The sequence below is a fragment of the Thamnophis elegans genome, chromosome 15 (assembly GCF_009769535.1).
Source record: "Thamnophis elegans isolate rThaEle1 chromosome 15, rThaEle1.pri, whole genome shotgun sequence".
Taxonomy (NCBI): Eukaryota; Metazoa; Chordata; class Lepidosauria; order Squamata; family Colubridae; genus Thamnophis; species Thamnophis elegans.
Window position 1 is genome coordinate 24,783,277 of NC_045555.1, and position 20,489 is coordinate 24,803,765.

Below are 20,489 nucleotides of genomic sequence, written 5' to 3' on the forward strand. Positions count from 1 at the left end.
TAACTATATCAATGGCATTCCTATGGCCCACTAGGGTTGTCACCGTATCTAAGAAGGCAATATGGCTAGTCTGGTATGATCTGTTTTTGACAAACCCATGTTGGCTTTGGGCTCTCGAGCCGGTTTTTCTCCCTTTCTGAAGTGGGGGAATCACATCAGCAATTCTATAGTGGTTCTCCGGTACTCCAGGATCTCTGATAGATATAGTTTCAGTTGTTTGGAGATCTCGTCTGCCAGCTCCTTCAGATCCCTGGGGTGTAACCCACCCGGTCCTGGGAATTGGACCTTGCCTAAGATAGACAGGCTACCATTTCTTCCCTATCTCATCTTGGGCTCCTAATCTGAATTTGGGGTGCTGTTCTTGATAGGTTGGATTGTTTATCCCTTCGGATAAAGACAGATGCCAAGCACGAGTTAAATAGTTCGGCTTTACCCCTGCTGCTTGTCACCTTCAGGCCACTTTCTCCCAGCAAGGGACCAATCGTTTCCTTAATCTTTCTTGGTTTTATCAGGCGGGAAGATGCCCCCCTTTTGTATTTTATTTTATTATTGTTATTGTTGTTGTGGTTCTTGTTGTTATTATTATTATTTTACCTTTGTGGCAGGCCTTTATTGTGAGCCTTAGCTTCCCTCACTCTAGTGGCCGCCCATTAAACTCCGTCTGTGTTTACATTCAGAATATCTCTGCGCTAATCCTAGCCATAGAATCATAGCACCCTTATGGCCGGGGGGAAAAAGGGTCAGACAGGCTGGTCCCCATGCCAGAACCCACCACAAACTCAGAATGGGATGCCCGACTATGAGAGATCGCAGAAGCACCTCAGATAGCCTATGAATTTAGACAACATTCGCTGAGGGCAGAACATATAGCAGGGGTGGGGTACATCAGAGCCAACTGGCTCAACCGGACCAAGGGGACAATTTGGAGTGGAAGCTGCAGCCAGCAATCTTCAAGGAGCTGGCAGAGTGCTTCGGACACCCGGAGATCGACTTATTCGCCACGCCCCTCAACGCTCAGCTCCTGAGGGTCTTCTCCAGGTACGAGACATGGGGGGGGGGGTGCAGAAGGGGCGGACGATCTGCGAAGCCCCTGGACCAGGGGTTGTCGGTATGCCTTCCGCCCTTACCCCTGATCCCCAGGGTCATATGGGAAACCCTTCGGGAGGGGGCGGAAGGGGTTCTGTTGGCGCCCCACTGGCCCCGGAGACTGTGGTTGCAGATCTCCAGTCGCTTTCAGCGGAGAGGCCATGGAGAATCCCCCAGGAGGGGATATCCCTTAACCAGGGGTCGTTGGAGCACCCAGACCATCAATGGCTCCAGCTGACCGCTTAGCTCTTGGAACGGAGCATCCTGGGGAAAGACCCTTTCCCCCCAGGGTGATGCAGACTATCCAGACTGCCCGCACACCCTCCACAGAGCGTATCTATGGCTCCATGTGGCGGGCCTCTGCCTCATGGTGTAATCCCCTGGGGCACAATCCTAGCCAGGCCTCAGTGCCTCAGATTCTGGACCTCTTCCAGGCAGGCCGGGACAGAGGGTTAGCTTCTAACACAATTAGGAGACAGGTTTCAGCCATCTCGCCAGTTCTCCTGCGTGGCAGGAACCAGAACTTGACTCACCATCCTATGGTCAGGCAATTCCTCAAGGGGGCTTCCAACCCCAAACCGCACACAGCGTTCAGGTACCATTCCTGGGACTTACACAGGGTAGGGGATGCTCCAATAGGCACTCCATCTGAGCCTTTACGAACAGCTTCCCTTAAGTTCCTGATTCTCACGGTGTCCTTTCTGGTGGCCATCTCCTCCGCCAGGCAGATATACGAACTGCAAGCTCTCCACTGGGGAGGATCTCTGCTTCTCCCACCAAGACAGAGTGGGGTTACGTCCTTCATCCCCAAGGTGGGCTCCTGCCTCCATCAAACCCAGGAACTGATTTGCCCAACTTCTGTCCAGGCACTTCCCACCCGTTGGGAAAGAAGTGGCTCACTCTGGGAGTAAGGAGGGCTCTGAGGATTACCTCAGGAGAACCAGGCCAGACAGGAAATCCGAAGCTCTGTTTGTCTCCTTCCAAATAGGGGCCTGGGTAACAGGGTGACTTCCACCACAATAAGTAGGTGGTTGCGAACCTGCATTGCCACTGCATACCAATCGCAGGGCTTACAGACACCAATCATATCACAGCTCACTCCACGCGGAGCGCAGCCACGTCCAGGGCCTGGGCCACGCAGACAGCCCTGGCCGGAATCTGCAGGGCAGCCACGTGGGCTTCCCCCTCTCCCTTTGCTAGGAACTATAAACTGGACTCTTTTGCCCCAGCAGAAGCCTCTTTGGACGCAGGGCGTTGCAGGCGGTTCACAGGGCGGGGCCCACGCCTCACTGGCATGAGCGGGGGACATGGGGCCTCTGGGGTCTCCCTCCCTAGGGACGTGCAGGCTTTGGTACGTCCCATTCTGGATACTCCTCCCCCCTCACTATGGAGAAAGGGCGTTGGTACTTACCTGATACGCCTCTTCTCATAGTGGGGAGAGGAGTATCCAGTCCCTCCCTGACTATGTTTGTACGACTAAGTTTTATGTTCATTGTTTTATGAGGTTATATAAATATTGATGTTGAAGATGATAAAAGCTAAGAACTGAATTAAGAGTCTGGAGTGAATGGTGCAACGAGTCGGATGGAGCTCTTCGTCAAAATAATGGGTAGTCCTGCTGGCCAGGGGGCGTTGCCCAAAGAGCTTATCTGACTCATCCAATCATGAGAGGACAAAATCAACCCCATTCTGGATACTCCTCCCCCCACTATGAGAAGAGGCGTATCAGGTAAGTACCAACGCCCTTTTATGTTCACTAAGAATATATGCACCAAAGACAAATTCCTTGTGTGTCCAATCACAATTGGTTAATAAAGAATTCTAATCTAATCTAATTTTCTATAGCTGCCCAACTCAATCAGGCAACTCTGGGCAGCTTGTGGTTCTAAAATTACACAACAACACAACAGTAAGAACATCCAGGAAAACGGATTGTGAATATGCAACCAGCTTTGCCAGATCAGTTCAGTCTGCCTGGATTGGCTGGGCACCCCGAATTGGTCACAAGCACTGCCCGTCCTGTTAAATCTGGAGCCCTGATTTAACAATAGCCCGATGGGTCAGATGAACAGAATGTTCTGCTTTCTATTAGCAAACTCATCCTTGGATATTTCTAGAAAGGGGCAGGGGGCAAATTCTGCTCTATTGCTGTTGGGAGGCACCTGGAATAGATATTGGCATTCTGAATTGCATAGGCACACATTTTGCAGCACTCCACGCCAATATATTTTTTGCCCTTCTCCTTTCTTTCTTTCATTCTGGGTCTTTTGCTAAAAATAAACCGTGTGGAGGGATCACATTAGTATGCAATCTGCTTTCCAGCCCATTGTCATCATTTATGTTAATGGTTTTCATTTTCCCGCAAGAGCAACTACGGTTAAAAAAAAAAAGCCACCTGCGCAATCTGCTCTTGTCTCAAAAATCAAGGAATTGCGAAAAGAAATGAGTTTTAGAGCAGAAATCAAGGGGGAGTTTCAAGATACCAAGGGCAGCTGGATGCAGTTTGCTCCCTCCATCACAGGGCCATTTCTAGTCGCATTTAAGAGGCTGCGTCTTGTACAACAAGGGCTATTTTGATGAATGGGGTACATGGTTGTTAAGGGGGGGGGAAACAGTTTCAAGACCCAAGTATGCTGAAATGCTTTGGGGAAACAATTGAAAGAAATGAACTGAAGTCAGCCGTTGACCAGCAAAGAATGAGCTTTTGACTCTCCAATTTATATTCGGGTTCCTGAAATAGATGGGACATCTGGTTCTGTGTTACCAGAATAGCTGTCTTGAATATATTGTGCTCCACCAAAGGAAGGGCTGAATAGCAGTGTTAACTTCTTACTAATTAAGAAGGAGGAAAGTGCCACAACAAAACTGCAGACAGTTTATTACTTGTTTTAAAAAAAACTTCCAAAACAATCTTGAGAAGAAACATCCACTTAGCTGTTATCCGAACTTTTGGAAAACACTTGCATTTTTTACAAATTGTTTGTGTCTATAAAAACTTACAAGAAATCATTTTGCGTTTTACGGATTTTTAGAAAATCGTCACTGAAGAATGCTAAAATCCAATCCTTACTTTTCATAAGAGTTAATGTTGCATGAGCTGAGGATGTGACTGATGGGGTAGGATGGAATAGGAGAGAAGCAAGCAAGCAAGCAAGCAAGGAAGGGTAGGGAAGGAAAGAAAGAAGGAAAGAAGGGAGGGAGGGAGAGCAAGGAAAGGAATCGAAAGGAAAGGAAAGTAAGATAGAGAAGAAAAGAAAGAAGGAAAGAAGAGAGGGAGGGCAAGGAAAGGAATTGAAAGGAAAAGAAGGGAAAGGAAAGTAACATAGAGAAGGGGAAAAAGCAGGAAAGAAGGAATGGAAGGAGGAAAAGGAAAGGATAGGGAGGTAGAGAAGGAAAGAAAGGGAAGGGAAGGTAGGGAGGGAGAAAGAAAGAAAGAAAGAAAGGTAGAGAAGGAAAGAAAGCAGGAAAGGAAGGATGGGAGGGAAAGGAAAGAAAGAAGGAAAAAAAGGAAGGGAAGGGAGGTAGGGAAGGAAGGAAGGAGGAAGAAAGAAAGAAAGAAAGAAAGAAAGAAAGCTAAATATTAAACAGTCAGCACATCTCCTAACAGTGACCAAAAATATTCTCCTGCATATCTTTAAAAGCGAATCCTTGCAAAGGATGCTGGCCTCTTCCAGCCTCTCCTGCCTTTTGCCAAGACTTGCTATTCTAAAGAACAAAGATGTGTCCTGTGTTGGAGAACAGAGCTCCATTGGCTTCGGCTGAGCTGAATAGGTCCCTTCTGCAAAGGAGGAAGAGATGCATAGAGTCACACTCAAAATTTACTGCCGCCCATTCATCAGCACAAGAGAGCAGGGTCTGGTCCCCAGAAGAAACCGAACAGGGAATAAAAAGAACAGCTGCAACATCTCCAGACACTTAGCTCGCACTTCAGATGAAGTTGAGAGAATCTGAAAACCGGCAAAGTGCACAAGACGAGATACGGTAAAGGTTTCTCTTTACTTCTGAAGCCGCAGCAGGTTTGAGAAATTGCTCTCTTTTAAAAGAGCGCATTTATTTCCATGTCGGTGCACCTTTTAGCCAGGATGCCTCCCGGAGCTTTGGAAACATCATGGGACCATCCGTGGTAGCCCAAGATGGCAAAAAGTCAAAAGAGGAGACTGGCAGCACCTTCCAGCCTGGCATTGCCTTTGAATAATATCAGAAAAAACACTCTGAGATTTCAATACTGAAAGAAACATAAAAGGCAGACCAAAGAAAATAGAAAGATAGAAAACCTCAACATCAGGGCGGGATCCGAACCGCAGAGTGCTTAGATCTGGCCCATGGGGCCGCCCTGGAAACAGCGAAGGACTGGCCCACGGTGCCTCTGCCAGGGAAAACGGAGCTCGGGAAGGTTGCACATGGCTCTCCCAGGTTCTGTTTTCGGCCACAACGGCCTCCTGCAGCCCTCTGCCAGCAAATGATGCTGGCAGAAGGCTGCAGGAAGCTGTCGCCACCGAAAATGGGCCCCTAGCGGCTCCATTTTTGCTGACAGAGGACTTCAGGAGGCTGTTGCAGCTAAAAACGGGGGCCAGGAGAGTTCCCCCCCCCCCGAGCTCTGTTTTCTCTAGCAGAGGGCTAGTAAAACAAACTAAAAGCAAAACAAAACAAAAGGAGAATGTTAGGCAAATGGATTCCCAGCCCCACCCAGGCCACCACAGGTTCCCCTGACACAAGTGATGTTGAGTTGGCCACACCCATCATGGCCACATCTGTCCGACCCCTCCCCCCATGGTCAAATACAACCCTGATGCGGCCCTCAATGAAATCGAGTTTGACACCCCAGTTCTAGAGACTATTGTTTCATTCATAAAACATGTAGCGAAGAATCAAAGCTAGCCATTCCTAAATAAAGGGCCCTCGTACAGCCGATTTTCCTTTTCCCCTCTCACTGTCAACAGCAATTTTCATTTCTGTATTTTATAAACATACGTACATATGAAACTTGAAAGTTTGCATTTGAGGGGTAAACTAACCCAGGAGGAAGGGATTTCCTACCGTCCGCGTAGCTACTGGGATGCTCATTCTGCAAGATGTTGAAGAGCTCAGGATCCCACAAACCAGTGGTGAAATCTAATTTTTTTTGCCCAATGATTCTTTGTGGCTTTGGAGGTCATGTGATTGGGTGGGCATGGCCAACTTTTTTTCACTTTTTAAAGAATTTTTTTCTTGCCCATTCGCCTGAACCGGCAAGAAAAAAATGCTTAAAAAAAAAACAGGAAAAAAACCCTTCCCATGATTGCACCCCTTGGAAGCTTTTTCTACTACCGGTTCGCAGAACCAGGGACAATCGGTCCTACCGGTTCAGCCGAACCAGGAGGAACCTGAAGGATTTCACCCTTCCCCAAACCCTTTGAAGTGAGGCCAAGCTAAAGGAACAGACATTTCTGCTCCCTCTAAGATAGAAGTCGCCTCCCCTTTACAAACAACTAAATTTTGGCATAGTCCTCCCAAGGCCAGCCCTACCATTAAGCAAAGCAAAACTGCTACATCAGAGTTTTTCGGTATGAAAAGCTATAGGCCAGTGACGGCTAACCTTTTTGTTGTGTGCCGAAAGTGTGCACGTGCATGTGATAGCATGAGTGTGCGTGCCTAGACTCTTAATGCAAAGATGTAAGACACCTAAAAAGAAGAAAAAGAGAGAAAAAAAATAGAAATAGGAGAATAGTAGGATGATATGATCCAGTAAAAGAAATATTGTTAACAAGGTTAAAATAGGTTTTAATTATAATGTGTGGGAATTATATCAAGAACCTTAAAGCTATTAAATAATTATGTTTATAATTAGGAGCCGAGGTGGCACAGTGGTTAAATGCAGCACTGCAGGCTACTTCGACTGACTGCAGTTCTGCAGTTCGGCTGTTCAAATCTCACTGGCTCAGGGTTGACTCAGCCTTCCATCCTTCCGAGGTGGGTAAAATGAGGACTCGGATTGTTGGGGGCAATATGCTGACTCTGTAAACCGCTTAGAGAGGGCTGAAAGCCCTATGAAGCGGTATATAAGTCTAACTGCTATTGCTATTGCTATTGCTATGTTACATTGATTATATAAAACTTGAAATTTGAAACTTGAAGGTTCATATTGTTAATGGAAAATAGATGGGAAAGAAATGATAAATTATTTATTTTTAAAGGGAAAGAAACATTATATTGTTTGTACATGTTAGAAACTAGGAGAAGAAATTAGGAAAAGAAAAGTAATACAGATAAAATTGGAAATGATGGAAATATAATGTAAAATGAATTATGTCTTTTGGTGGGAATGTTAAAGGGGGAATTCGGACAACACTCTTTTCACAAAAGAATTTTTATTATGTAACAAAAATAAATAAATAAAACTTTTTTAAAAATGCAATGTGCGTGACAAACCCCCCATGCCCTCTGCGCATGTGCACATGACACCCCTGTGCTTCCCCCACGCCCCCCACACATGCACGTGCTCCCCCGGTGCCCCATTTTGGGCCTAGCAGGTCTCCCTGCAGCTTTCTAGGAGCAAAAATGGGTCACGGGGCAGGGGGCAATGCCGCACCCACCTGGGTGGCCTCCCACTTGGGTGGCCTCCCACCCTCTGAACAACTCCCCCCATGCATGCGCATGCATCTCCTGCATGTGCCCCACCCCCTGCACATTCACAGCAGAGACACAAAAATCAGCTGACTGGTGGGAGGCAAGCACGCATGCATGGTGGAGCTGAGCTGAGGTGACAGCTCGCGTGCCCGTAGAGAGAGAGGTCCGTGTGCCACAAGTGCCACAGATTCACCATCATGGCTATAGGCGTTCCTTTCAATAAAAATATCTGTATGAGAATAATACATCAGATGAGTCATAGGCAGAAATCCATTTCCTGAAGCTGGCAACATGGCCAATTCACACAAATTTTCCAGACATCAATTAACAATTAACCAGTGGGACAACTTTCCTCCAGAAGCTGTGACTTTTCCAACACTGAAAGTTTTTAAGAAGAGAATGGACAAGCATGTGGTATAGGGCTTCCTCCCTGAGCAGGGAGTTGGACTAGAAGACCTCCAAGGTCCCTTCCAACTCTGTTCTTCTATTCTATCTTAAAAAAGCACGTCAATGGAAGAACTTTGCCCCAGAAAACAACTATCTAGAAGTAATTCTAAAAACAGATGCTCTGCTGAATCCTTGCCACAATTGCTTCTGAAAGTTATCAACCACAAACACCACAAACTGCTTTTTCAACCAGTATGCTGCCAGTTTCTCTTACTGGGCTAATTTCAAATCAGTGAAATCATTTCTATCTTATTTCCTGACTTGAAGTCATGTCCTCATCAGGTTATGAAGGGGGGGTGAGTATACAAATACATATAAATACATAATTAATGTACATTACTTACATACATATATATGGTGTAACCTATGTACGTAAGTACATAATGCGAAGGGGAGGGGGGAGAAGTATACAAAAACAGTGCTTTCTACCGCACTAGTGAGGCCGCACTTGGAGGATTGTGTCCAGTTCTGGTTACCACAATGCAAAAACAATGCTGAGGTCCTAGAAAGAATTTAGAAAAGAGCAACCAGGTGAATGTTGGAAGTGTAAAAGTAAAGAATGGACTTTTTATCATCTATGGTGGAAATGTGATAAAGCAAAAAAAAAAAAAGAGTGTAATTCATATTTTAATACAAAAAAAAATCTTTAAAATGGAGATAAAAATGAAACCAGAACTTTTCCTTAGAATTAGAGAAAACATGTGGAACTTTGGTATTATATAGGTTGACAGCAGCAAAACTATTGTACGCATAAAAATATGGAAGCATGATTCGATTTTTACCATGGATGAATGGCTGCAGAAGTTTTTTTTTTACTTTTTACTAGCGATTTAAATTGTGATTTAAATCAAGCTGATTTAAATCAAATCCACCCCGAATTTAACCCCACGTTCAAAATATGTGAGCCCACAATTAGAATACTTTGAGCCCAAATCCATAATCTGCCAAGCATTTCTAGAATATAAACAAATCAAAATGAACAAAATAAACTTGATTTGTGGTCAGGTCAAAAATCCACTCCAATGTCCTGAATTATTCCACCCTTCCCCAGCAAGGACATTGATAAAACAAAGAAAATTCAAAATTCAAACAACAAGGCAGCAGAAAGTTGTTGCATGACATGCATGCAGAGAAATACCTAAATTAAATTAAAAGTTAATTTAAAGGCCCAAGAAACAATAATTGTCAAGAGTTCAGGGTGAGTTATTTCAACAAAGAATAGTGCCATTTCTGTCTAATTCTTTTAAGGTCACTGCAGCTGCAGTGCAGCCTTCATTCTTGAATTATTCTCATCAGAATCTTTAACTTTGTTCTTGGGGTTTCCAATCCCAACTCCAAGAGGACAAACTTGTCAGGAGATTGTAGAAGACTCCAAAAATATTGGAGATTTCAGCACACCCACCAAGTAGTCCAGGGATGGCTTCGATTTAAGAAAGAGCCGTTTGTCCTTCCTGCCACTAACCAGCATTCAGTCTATTTACTCAGACCTTCTACTTCTCTTGCAGCAGGACCACAGCTAGGGAGCAATGTCTTGTGCCATCCCCCACCCTTAAAAAAATCACAGGAAATTATTTTTGCTCTATAAAGGACCATAATAGGCAATAGACAAAAGCACCAAGAATCCCATTAACCACAGCAAGGCAGGTGCCAGTGAACAAGTATTAGCTGAAACAATAAGGGATGGTCAGCCAACTTCCAAATTCCCCCCTTTGGGAGGGGTCCCAATCAGAGGTAGTATTCACTTACTTTCCCTACCGGTTTGCAAATATGAGCATGCATGCGGGCAAGCTCGCTTCGCCTGCACGTGCCCAATCCATGCATGTGCTCGGTCTTCCGTGCGTGCGCTTTGTTCGCATGCATAGCTTGCACACATTTGTGTGGCTTAAAAACATGCCTAAATAGGACTGCATAGAGCAGGGGCAGGGGCACGTGTCTACCGCATGAGCCCCACCCCCTGCACATGCACAGCAGAGACCTGGAAATCAGTGGGAGGCGTGGGCGCATATGCAGTGGAGCTGAGCTGAGTGCCATAGGTTCGCCATCACAGGTCTAGACAGTCACTTATCTGAAATAGTATAGGTTCTCCTGCTCGAACAGGGGGGGTAGACTAGAAGACCTCCAAGGTCCCTTCCAGCTCATCCATTCTATTCTATGAAGTTTTAAGAGCCGTGATATGCACGTTTACCGTCATCCTGGAAACTTGAGTACAAGAGGGAAGAAAGATTGAAAATCCACCCTAGTGAAATCTTCATAAACAGCCTCTTTTGTTTGCTTTAGATTGAACCCAATTTAAGGTCATGCTTGCTATCTGAGAGCGGTTCTGTGCCATCTACAGCTGTGAGGCCGAACGGAAGCCAGTTTTCCCCAAAAGGATCTTCACTATCAAATTGAGTCGGGTGGAAAAAAAATACATCCAGGAATACATGGCAGGGGAAGGTCATAATTGTTAATGAAAAAATTGGATGCCGTCCATGACATCTTCACTCAGCAAAGTGATTAAGAAGGCCAGGGCAGTACTAGAGCTATCTCCATCTTGGTCAATCTGCCTATTTGATGAGTCAACCAGATGAGGGGAAAGCCTCATATTTCTCTGCAGATGTAAGATGTTGGCAACCAAGCCAAGGCTGTACTGTACTTTGGCAGGCCAACAAATCTGATCTGGCTCCAGAATATTTTAGGAGCATAACTCTAAGAGAAGGGCGTCAAACTCGATTTCATTGAGGGCTGCATCAGGGTTGTGTTTGACCTTGGGGGGCTGGGATAGGCGTGGCCAACTCATGTCACTCATGTTGGGGGTGCCTATGGGCTCCCCAGCTCCGTTTTTGGCTGTGACGGCCAACTGCAACCCTCTGCCAGTGAAAACGGAGCTTGGCAGGGCTGAAAGATCCTCCCGAGCTCCGTTTTCACTGGCAAAGGCACCACAGGACAGTCCTTCACTGTTTCTAGGGTGGCACCTCATGGGCCGGATCCGGCCCTTGGACCTTGAGTTTGCCACCCCTGCTCTAAGGTTACTTCCTGTTGGTTAATCTTCAAGGTAGTCCTCTTCCACTTCTTCCATCTATATATATCAATAGCTCTGTGTGTGTGTGGTGTGTGTGTGTGTGTGTGTGTGTGTGTGTGTGTGTGTGTGTGTGTGTTTTCCACCATAACTCTGGAACACCTCGAGCAATTTCAACCAAACTTGGTACACAGATGACTTACTCTCTGGAAAAAAATACTGTGGGAGTAAGACACACCTAAAACCCTTCAGGGTATGTGTTCTGTTAAGATGCAGCCTGTTGTGCCTTAAAATGCCTTCTAATGTACTGCCACAAAATGGCTTCTACTGTACAGCGCAATGGACTTGCCATGATAACGGCATCACAGTACTCCACAAGGGGGCTCCCTCTGGTAAGGGGGAAAATCCAACATTAGAAATTACGTTTGGTCTGGACGTTTTCCCCCTATAAAAAAATACCCGGGCAACACTAGTTGCTAGTATCAGCTAGTAGACTCTATTTTCCCCTTGCTGCAGCTAAACAATTAAAGGAAACAAATGAAGCTTCCTTCCTCTTATTTTAGACAAGGAAAGACAAACTCCTGTCTTCTTAAATCTACTCTTTACAGAAGACATGGCCTAAATGCAACCAGAGGGCGAGATATGGGTTTTTTCTCTCAGCCACCTACCTCCATGTACAGGTAGTCCCCAACTAACGGCCTCAATTGAGCCCAAAAGCTCTCTTGCTCAGTGAGACATTTGTTAAGTGAATTTTGCCCCATTTTACAACCTTTCTTACTAATTAGCAACATGGTTGTTCAGCCAATTTGGCTCCTCCCCTGACTATGCTTGTCAGAAGGTTGCAATGGGGGAATCACATGAGCACGGAACCAGTGGCCAAGCATCTGAATTTTGATCACCAGGATACTGCAATGCTTGCAAGTGTGAAAAATGGGTCATACATCCCATTTTTTTCAGTGCTGTTGTAACTTTGAATGGTCACTAAATAAACTGTTATGGGTCAAGGGCTACCTGTGTAGACAAGCTCCACCTATAGCCAGTAGCATCATAGAAGAGGGGAAAAAAACAGACAACCACCCACGTATGTCCAAAACTAGGATTGCTCAGGATGTTCAACATGTGTTTGAACAGCACTAACATCCTCAAATGAACTATAGTTTACACCAGGGGTGTCAAACTCAAGGCACGCGGGCCAGTCCACAGGGCCGCCCTGGAAACAGTGAAGGACCAGCCCACAGTGCCTCCGCCAGCAAAAATGGAGCTTGGGAGGGCCGTGCGCAGCCCTCCTAAACTCCATTTTCACTGGCAGAGGGTTGCGGGTGGCCGTCGCAGCCGAAAACGGAGCTCATGCCACCACAGGCACCCCCAACTTAAGTGACATCGAATTGGCCCCGCCCATCCCTGCCCCCCAACACAACCCTGATGCAGCCCTCAATGAAATCAAGTTCGACATCCCGGTTTTACGCAGTGGACAACTTGTTACACTACCCAAGTTCATATTACACAGTAATTGAAATATGATTAATAGATTTGTAGTTTAACAAACCATTCAAACCTTCTCATTCAGTGACACTTCTCTCAAGTCAGGAGGGAATGGATTTCTGTACAGATATTCCTCGACATAACAACAGTTCATTGACCAACGTTCGAACTTACAGCAGGACTAAAAGAGTGACGTCATGGACCGTTAGGATGGCCGATCGCTAATTAATGTGGTCATGTGATACCATGTTTTTACAGCCGACTTGCTTAGCGATAGAAATTCTAGTCTCAATTATGGTCATAATTCAAGGACTACTTGAAATGCACGTTCGGGCTTACTTTTAAAATAAAAAAGAAATGATATTTAACATTAGGACTGAAAATAGAGATGTATATAATTACAACTATAATGATCAACAAAAATGTAAATATGCTAACCTAAGAAGAAACTAAGTTAAAGCTTTTTGGTTTTATTATTACTATTGCTACTATACTATCATTATTGTTATTAGTTTGTATGTTAATATCTAATACCACTCTTTTTTTCCGTCTTTTTTATTTGTAAATGGCATACCCTAACAATGCACTGTTTTCAAAAATATGTTTCTGAATAAAATTTATTTTAAAAAATTAAAAAAATAAATTAAATAAAAAAGAATAGGTACACACAGGGCCCCAAAGTATTTCACGCACAAAAATTTGGAAAAACCGAGAGTAATGTCAGCACACCAATCAAATAGATAGTAGCTTGGCGGCCTGGGTTGCTGGACCAGCAGCGACCCAGCCCTGCCACGCCCCCAGACTGGTTCTCCCAGCAACGCCATAGGCGCTACCATCTTTTCCTTTTTAGTGGTACTGCACTTGCACGCAAAGTGCACACCAAGCGTGCGTGCAAAGCGCATATCAGGCACACCCCTGTGCAAACCGGAAATAGCAGCTGCCGGAACCTACCCCTGCAGTACTCCCAATTAAACTAGAGAGGAAACATGACCAGATGAGTTACTTTATTGTAGGGCTGCATTAACACAATCTTGAAAGTGTGAAGGTGCAAATTCCCCACCATTGCATTTAACCTGATTCTGATCTCTTGGGGTGGGTCCATCCTAAAAGTTTCTTTCTCTGACTGTTAAGCCATTGGGGCCTCCTCCCTCTCTTGTCTCTTCAGTTTCCTAGGGAGCATCTCTTCTTCCCCTCGTTCCTCAAGGCCATCCCCGCATTCCATTACAGAAAAATTCATTAGCTGATGGAAGGCTGCTCTCTTTTGGCACGCTTAAAGCAACCTAGTGAAATCATGGCAGATATATGTCTATGGAGATTCTCAGTCATCCAGGTGTCCCAAATGGCAGATATATAGGTATTCCTCACTTAAAAATGTTAATCTGGACTGGAAAATTCATGGTTAAAGAATGGGAATGAAAATGGGAATAGAATAGAACAAAAACTTTATTGTCACTTTAAATGTACACTAGTCAACATACATTAAATTTTGTTCCATTCAGCTCTGAAAAGATAACCATTAGGCATACACACACATATATGACACAGAGAATCACAGTACATTTATGCATGTACATGGCAAAAAAGAAGAATGCAGTAGAGTTTACAAGACGGTTGGCCTAAGGAAAAAAATGTTACAGAATTGGGTAGTCCTGCTAGAAATACTTCGAAATCTCCTCCCAAAGGGGAGCAAAAGAAACACACCATAAAGTGAGTGTGTGGGATCTCTAAAAATGCTTCAAGGTCTAAGCACACAGCACTTGTAAGCAGTATCCTGAATAACAGGAAGTGGGCTTCCTATAATCTTCTCCACTGTCCTCACCACTCTCTGTATAGACTTTCTATCTGAGGCACTGCAGCCCTCAAACACAATGTTGAAGTTTGTTAAAACACTCTCAATCTTACCTCTGTAAAAAGTGGCCAGGACAGAAGGAGAAAGATGTGCTCTCCTCATCCGATGCAGGAAATGCAAACACTGGTTTACCCAATAATTCCATAGTGAAAGCCAGTTTGATATACAGTATAGTGGTTAAAGCACTAAGATACAAACCAGGATACCCTGAGTTCTAGTCTTGCCTTAGGCCCAAAGTTGGCTGGGTGACGTTGGGCCAATCACCTCTTCTCAGCCCTAGGAAGAAGGCAATGGCAAAATCTTGCCGAGAAAACCAAAGACTAGTCCATGCAATCACCAGGAGCCAATCAAGACTCAAAGGCAGACACTGCCAAAAATCCAACTAAAAATTAACATCCATAGCAGCAGCCAGCAACAGGGTAATCAGCCTCTTGCAAGAGAAAACTATTTCATTCAGGCAGGATTCATATTGCATCAAAAGTATCAAAAATGTGCAAAGGATGAAAATCCCAAACCTTTGGTGTCTATCAATCTCTACTGTTATATGGCTTAATTTAAACAAAAAGAAAGAAAGAAAACATGCTGAAAAGGAAAATATATCAGCTTCATGAAAAAGAAGAAAATCTTAAGATAAAACAGTTTTCATCAATACAAAGAAGTGTAAATCATAAAATTAACTGGACCTATCAATGGACCTATCATTTTATATATGTATTGTGGCCCACCAGCTGCCAGCAGCAGACTCGGACGATGAGGAGATTGGGGAGGAACTTGGGACAGTTCTGGCGCCTGGGGAAGGCTCTGATGGATGTTCTGTGTTGAACACAGAGATAGAGCAAGGGCGATATTTCCCAGCCACCGAAGAGGCAGCTGCCTTTGGAGGCTGATATGAGTGAGGTAGAAGAACAGCTGGGGCCTGTTCCAATTGCATGCATGCGCAGAGCTGTTAGGAGACGAGAACAACTGAGGATAAGGAGCCGACTTGGGAAGAAAGGCATATGTGGACGCTGAATGGGGAATAAATGGAAGAAAAGAGGAGTGTTGGTTGTAGGAAACAACAGTTGGGATTTCTGAAGATTTTGCTCATCGTGTTTTGTGTCACAAAGACTGCTTGCTAGAACTTAATTTGCAGCTTTGCAAGGAACTTATAAGGTCTGTTATTGCAGTTAACTCCTTGATGGACCATTGCCTGGACTTTTCGGTGGGTGAATGCAACGAATTCACAAGAGGGGGTTTTCGTGAAAAGGAGTCTGTTCCTTGCTTCTACTAAGGCTGGGTTAGAACAATATGTGACAATTAATGAAGTAATAAGATAACATATATCTGAAAACAAAACAGTAAATTAAAACTGGTCAAAATGACTAGGAAATGTATTGAAATGTAAGATTATCACTATGTGCCAGCATAAAAGCTGGGTAATGTAACAATACATGTTTTACAGTTTCAACAGTTCTGCCAAACGTCAAAGCATATTTGCAACAAAACCTCTGGCCATAGAAGCAATATTGGAAAGTAAGAAATAGAAACCAAAATAAAACTTAGAAAAACGATTGGCTAAAACCCAGGGCTTCATTTATCTTCCAGCATGCCTGTGGGAACTAGCCACACCAATCATGGAAGTCATTTTGTGAGAGTTTCCATAATAAGCTTCCAAATGTGCCCTTGAGCTGACAAAGATCAAAGATGGCTTACTTCATAAACCTAGGGAAAAAACGACAGTGATAGCATAATTGACAAAACTGCTGTGATACAGGGGCAGAAACCATAACTGGCATCTAGACGTAACTCATATAAAAGCAGATTAAGGCAATACAAGGGTGCAGACAAGGAAATTATTAGAATTTTGTCAACAACCAAATTCATAGCCTTGAGTCAACTGAAATCTTAGTTCGACTTTTCGAACAAAAAAGAGTGGGAAACTCCCTTATAATTTATTTTTAACCTCCAGATATTGCCAGTTCACTCCCTCTACAAGAGCTATCCTAAAATGGACACTGGTTAAATATATCCGCTAGCTGGACTGGGATGAAAGTTGTTGGGGTCTGATAAAGTGGGAACACTTTTGATGAACATCTTACCAAATTCCTGTGGCGAACACAAAACCCTTTTGAGATAAAGCTGTCTAAACAGAGAAAGGTTAGAAGGCCACAAACGCCACACTGAACTCCTTGGGACAAACTAAAATCAAATAAAAATAATGGGATGAGAAAAATCTGAAGTATTTACCGATCGGCAAACTGGAGCTCAAGAGCTATAAGCAGCTTTCTAATTGTGACGACCGAAAATGGACCACGAGTTCTGCCATTTTGAGGCAGGGAACAAGCCAAGCCCTAAAATTGGCACAGTGCACTTCAGAAACAGCCTTCCTCCCCCTCCCCAAAACCCCTTTTGAGAGGTCATAAGGAATCATCTGGTCAGGCTCTGGCTCTCAAAATGTGTGACTGGAGAATACTGGACCATAAATCATGATCCATCTCTGGTTTAGCTTCTGGTAGCAAAGGAGAAGGGAAGACATATTTGGAGATACAGGGAGTCCTCAACTAGCCATGATTCATTTAGTGACTGTTTGAAATAGCAACAGCACTGGGAAAAAAGCGACTTAATGATTGTGTTTCACACTTAAGACTGTAGCAACTGTTCTGACTGAGGCTTCCAAAGAGCATGAAGCAAACTCCTTGTCCCAACAAAAAACCCTTTTATTATTGACTGTGAATTCTGCTCATCCAGCAAAGATTTTCATGGGAGGATTTACAGTCACAGATCTTATCTGGCTTGGAGAGCTGACAGGCCAATATCTGCAAAACTTGGCAAGGAGCCTTGGAGAGTCACGAGTCAATTAAGCGAACTAATGGTCTCCTGCAAACTCCACTCCCTTTTCGATCCTCTTTTATTTCCTCTGGGAGGGGCCATTCACCATCCACCTGTGGCCTCACTCCCAAGTCAGCCCTTATTCCTTAGCTGTTCCCTTTCTCTAGCAACTCTGTATGCACACACACTGGGAACAGGCTCCAGCTGTTCTTCTGTCTCACTGACCTCTGACTCAGAAGGCAGCTAAGAACTGGCATACGGCTCTGGGCCCCTCTCTGCCTCTGACACCGAGCCCTCATCAGAGCCTTCCCCAGACCCCATCTTCCTCCCCAACCTCCCCACTGTCCGAATCTGCTGCCAACTCCATTGGCGGCCCACAACAGCAACTTCCCTAATGCCACGTGATCGAAATTTGGATGTTTGGCAACTGGCATGCATTTATGACAGTTTCCACATCCCAGGGGACATGTGATCCTCTTTTGGGACCTCCTGATAAACAACGGGGAAGCCAGATTCACTTAGCACACGGGTTCCTAACTTAATAACTGCAGATTCACTTCACAACAGTGCCGAAAGCTGGCTGAGGAACTCTGGGAGTTGAAGTCCACAAGTCTTGAAGTTGCCAAGGTTGGAGACCCCAGCTTATGTTAAGCTACTCAGGAGCTTAACATAAGAGAAAAAATCCTGCAGAGCTCCCCAGGGTAGCTGGCTTTCATTTGCAAGCAGCGCTCAAGAAGTGGGGTGCAAGGAGAGGGGTTTTGGGGGGGACCAAGCAGGAAAAGAGATGCCTTCAGTCACTCCCCTTGCAGAGTGAAATGGACTCAGCCCTGGGGAAAAATGTTACACTGCACCCTTTATTTGTAACTGTTCCTGCCTATTGTGACATTACATTAATTACATCATCTGGCCCTGAGCTGTTTCTGGATCTTTTCAGCAGGCAACAGAGTAATTCAGAAGCTGGGCAGAAACGCCTTTTTTTAATCTGAATTTCTTTCTTTCTTTTTTTAAAGGAGTGATGGTAATTCAGAGAGGGAGAACCCCCTTTGGACAAAGGGTTGAAATGGAAATCTGGAAAGTCGATGAATATCTAATGCAGGAGTCCAAATAGGCAAGGTGAAAAAAATTCCTAAAGAGGGAAATTAACCCTAGAAGTTGTTTTAATAGGTAGTAACATAAACAAGGGACGTGGTGGCTCAGTGGTTAAGATGCTGAAATTGTCGATCATAAAGGTCGGCGGTTCAGTGGTTTGAATCCCTAGCACCACGTAACAGAGTGAGTTCTTGTTACTTGTCCCAGCTTCTACTAACCTAGCAGTTCAAAAGCATATAAAAATGGAAGTAGAAAAGTAGGGACCACTTTGGTGGGAAGGTAACAGCGTTCCATGCGCCTTCGGTGTTTAGTCATGCCGGCCACATGACCATGGAGATGTCTTCCGACAGCACTAGCTCTTTGGCTTTTAAATGGAGATGAGCACCGCCCCCTTAAATTTGGGAACGGCTAGCACATATGTGTGAGGGGAACCTTTACCTTAACATAAATGGGTTTGCAGAAAGTTGGAGAAGGAAAAATGGAGGTTTGAGGAAAGCTAACAGCAGATCAGACTGAGTGACGGGTTGGATCAATAGGAATTTTCAGGCCAAGTTTGAGACACTGAAAAAAAGCATTTGCACATGAAGCTCTTTTACTGCTTGGTCCCCCACCAGCCAGACCAGACCAGGAAATCCACTCCCCAGGAAGATTAGGATTACTTTTACCAAAATGGGCAACAGAATCTTCTGGAGTTTAAAAATGCTTTGGCCTTTTTTCCTGTTGATCTCCATCAAGGCCATCTTCCTTATTCTCTACACCAAGGGAATCAAGCTCACATCGTCACATTGTAGTCATGTAATGAATCACAACTTTTCCTCCCTATCACTAAACCGGGAGTGGGCATGGCCAGTGTATGGCTCATCCGGCCTGCGGGCCGTGCGTTTGATACCCCTGCTCTACAACAATGGTTCTCAACTTTAGGTCTAGATGCCTAGACTTCAACTCCCATAATTCCCCAGCCAGGATTGGACTCTACGCTTTGCTCACACAAAGACAGTCATGTTGTACTACACCATTTGGTAGTGCTGATGGGGAGGGAAAATGCACCGGCAGGTAACTGGAATCAGTGGGGAGCGGAGTTAATTCCAAGAAGGCCTGACTTTTTCCAACACTCCTCTTTACTTTTCACGCTCAGCATGCAGGGCAGGGTCTCTAAGATCCAACAAACCGTCCCTCCGGTGTAGGACAAGGCCTTGGCCATCTGAAAAGAGGCCAAAAGATCCCACCCAGGAACTGAGGAAACCATGCTGCTGGGAGAGAGCAGCAAATAAAGCTGGGGAAGCACAAGGGACAGCAAGATTAGTGGGGAGGAATAATAAGAGAAGCCAGGAGGAGCTTCTAGGACTCAAACTTGGCAACTTTAAGACTTGTGGACTTCAACTCCAGTCTTAAAGTTGCCAAATTTGGGGACCCCTGTTCTAGGAGAAATGAAAAGGCAACCTGGACATTGGGGGAAGAGAAGGCTCACTGCACTGAGTGAAGAGTCAAGGCAAGGGCCCCTGGAAGCAGCCCTTACTCATGTCCCAGGCAGCCTGGCAGGCTCTTCCTTGGAAGTACAGATTAATAGAGTTGGAAGGGACTTTATAGGTCATCTAGCCCAAACCCAACTCAAGCCGGAGGCCCTACACCCATGTCGGATCAGGAGGGTCTTACAAGCAGTGGGGAAAAATGAGCCAATTTACTCATTCCTTTTTTAAAAGAAAGAAAGAAAAGCAGTTCCCTGGGGAGGAATCCGTTCCCAGGCAGAAGAAAGAGACTGTGGAGGGTAGCTTGGCCAGTCATTGGAAGGCGTTTGAGAAGGAGAAAAGCAGGCAAGGAAACTCCTCAGGAAGTTCCAGAAGCAGCTGATTCTCCTCTGTGCTGGAGGGGTGGGGAGGAGAAGGAAGGAAGGGTAGGGAGATAGTGAAGGAAAGAAAGAAGGAAAGAAGAAAGGGAGGGAGGGCAAGGAAAGGAATGGAAAAGAAAAGAAAGTAAGGTAGAGAAGGAAAGAAAGTAGGAAAGAAGGAAGGGAGGGAAAGGGTAGGGAAGGGTAGGGAGGAGAAGGAAGAAGAAAGGAAGGAAAGAAGGAAGAGAAGGTAGATAGGGAAGGAAAGAAGGAGGGGGGAGGAGAAAAGGTAAAGAAGG

The 20,489-nt window shown here is 44.9% G+C and overlaps 1 protein-coding gene across 2 annotated transcripts in view; it reads right to left on the reverse strand.

Annotated features, from left to right (window-relative positions):
• Positions 1-20,489, reverse strand: part of VCL (vinculin) — a 95,898-nt gene that overhangs the window by 74,600 nt on the left and 809 nt on the right. The gene's annotated exons all lie outside the window — the stretch shown is intronic.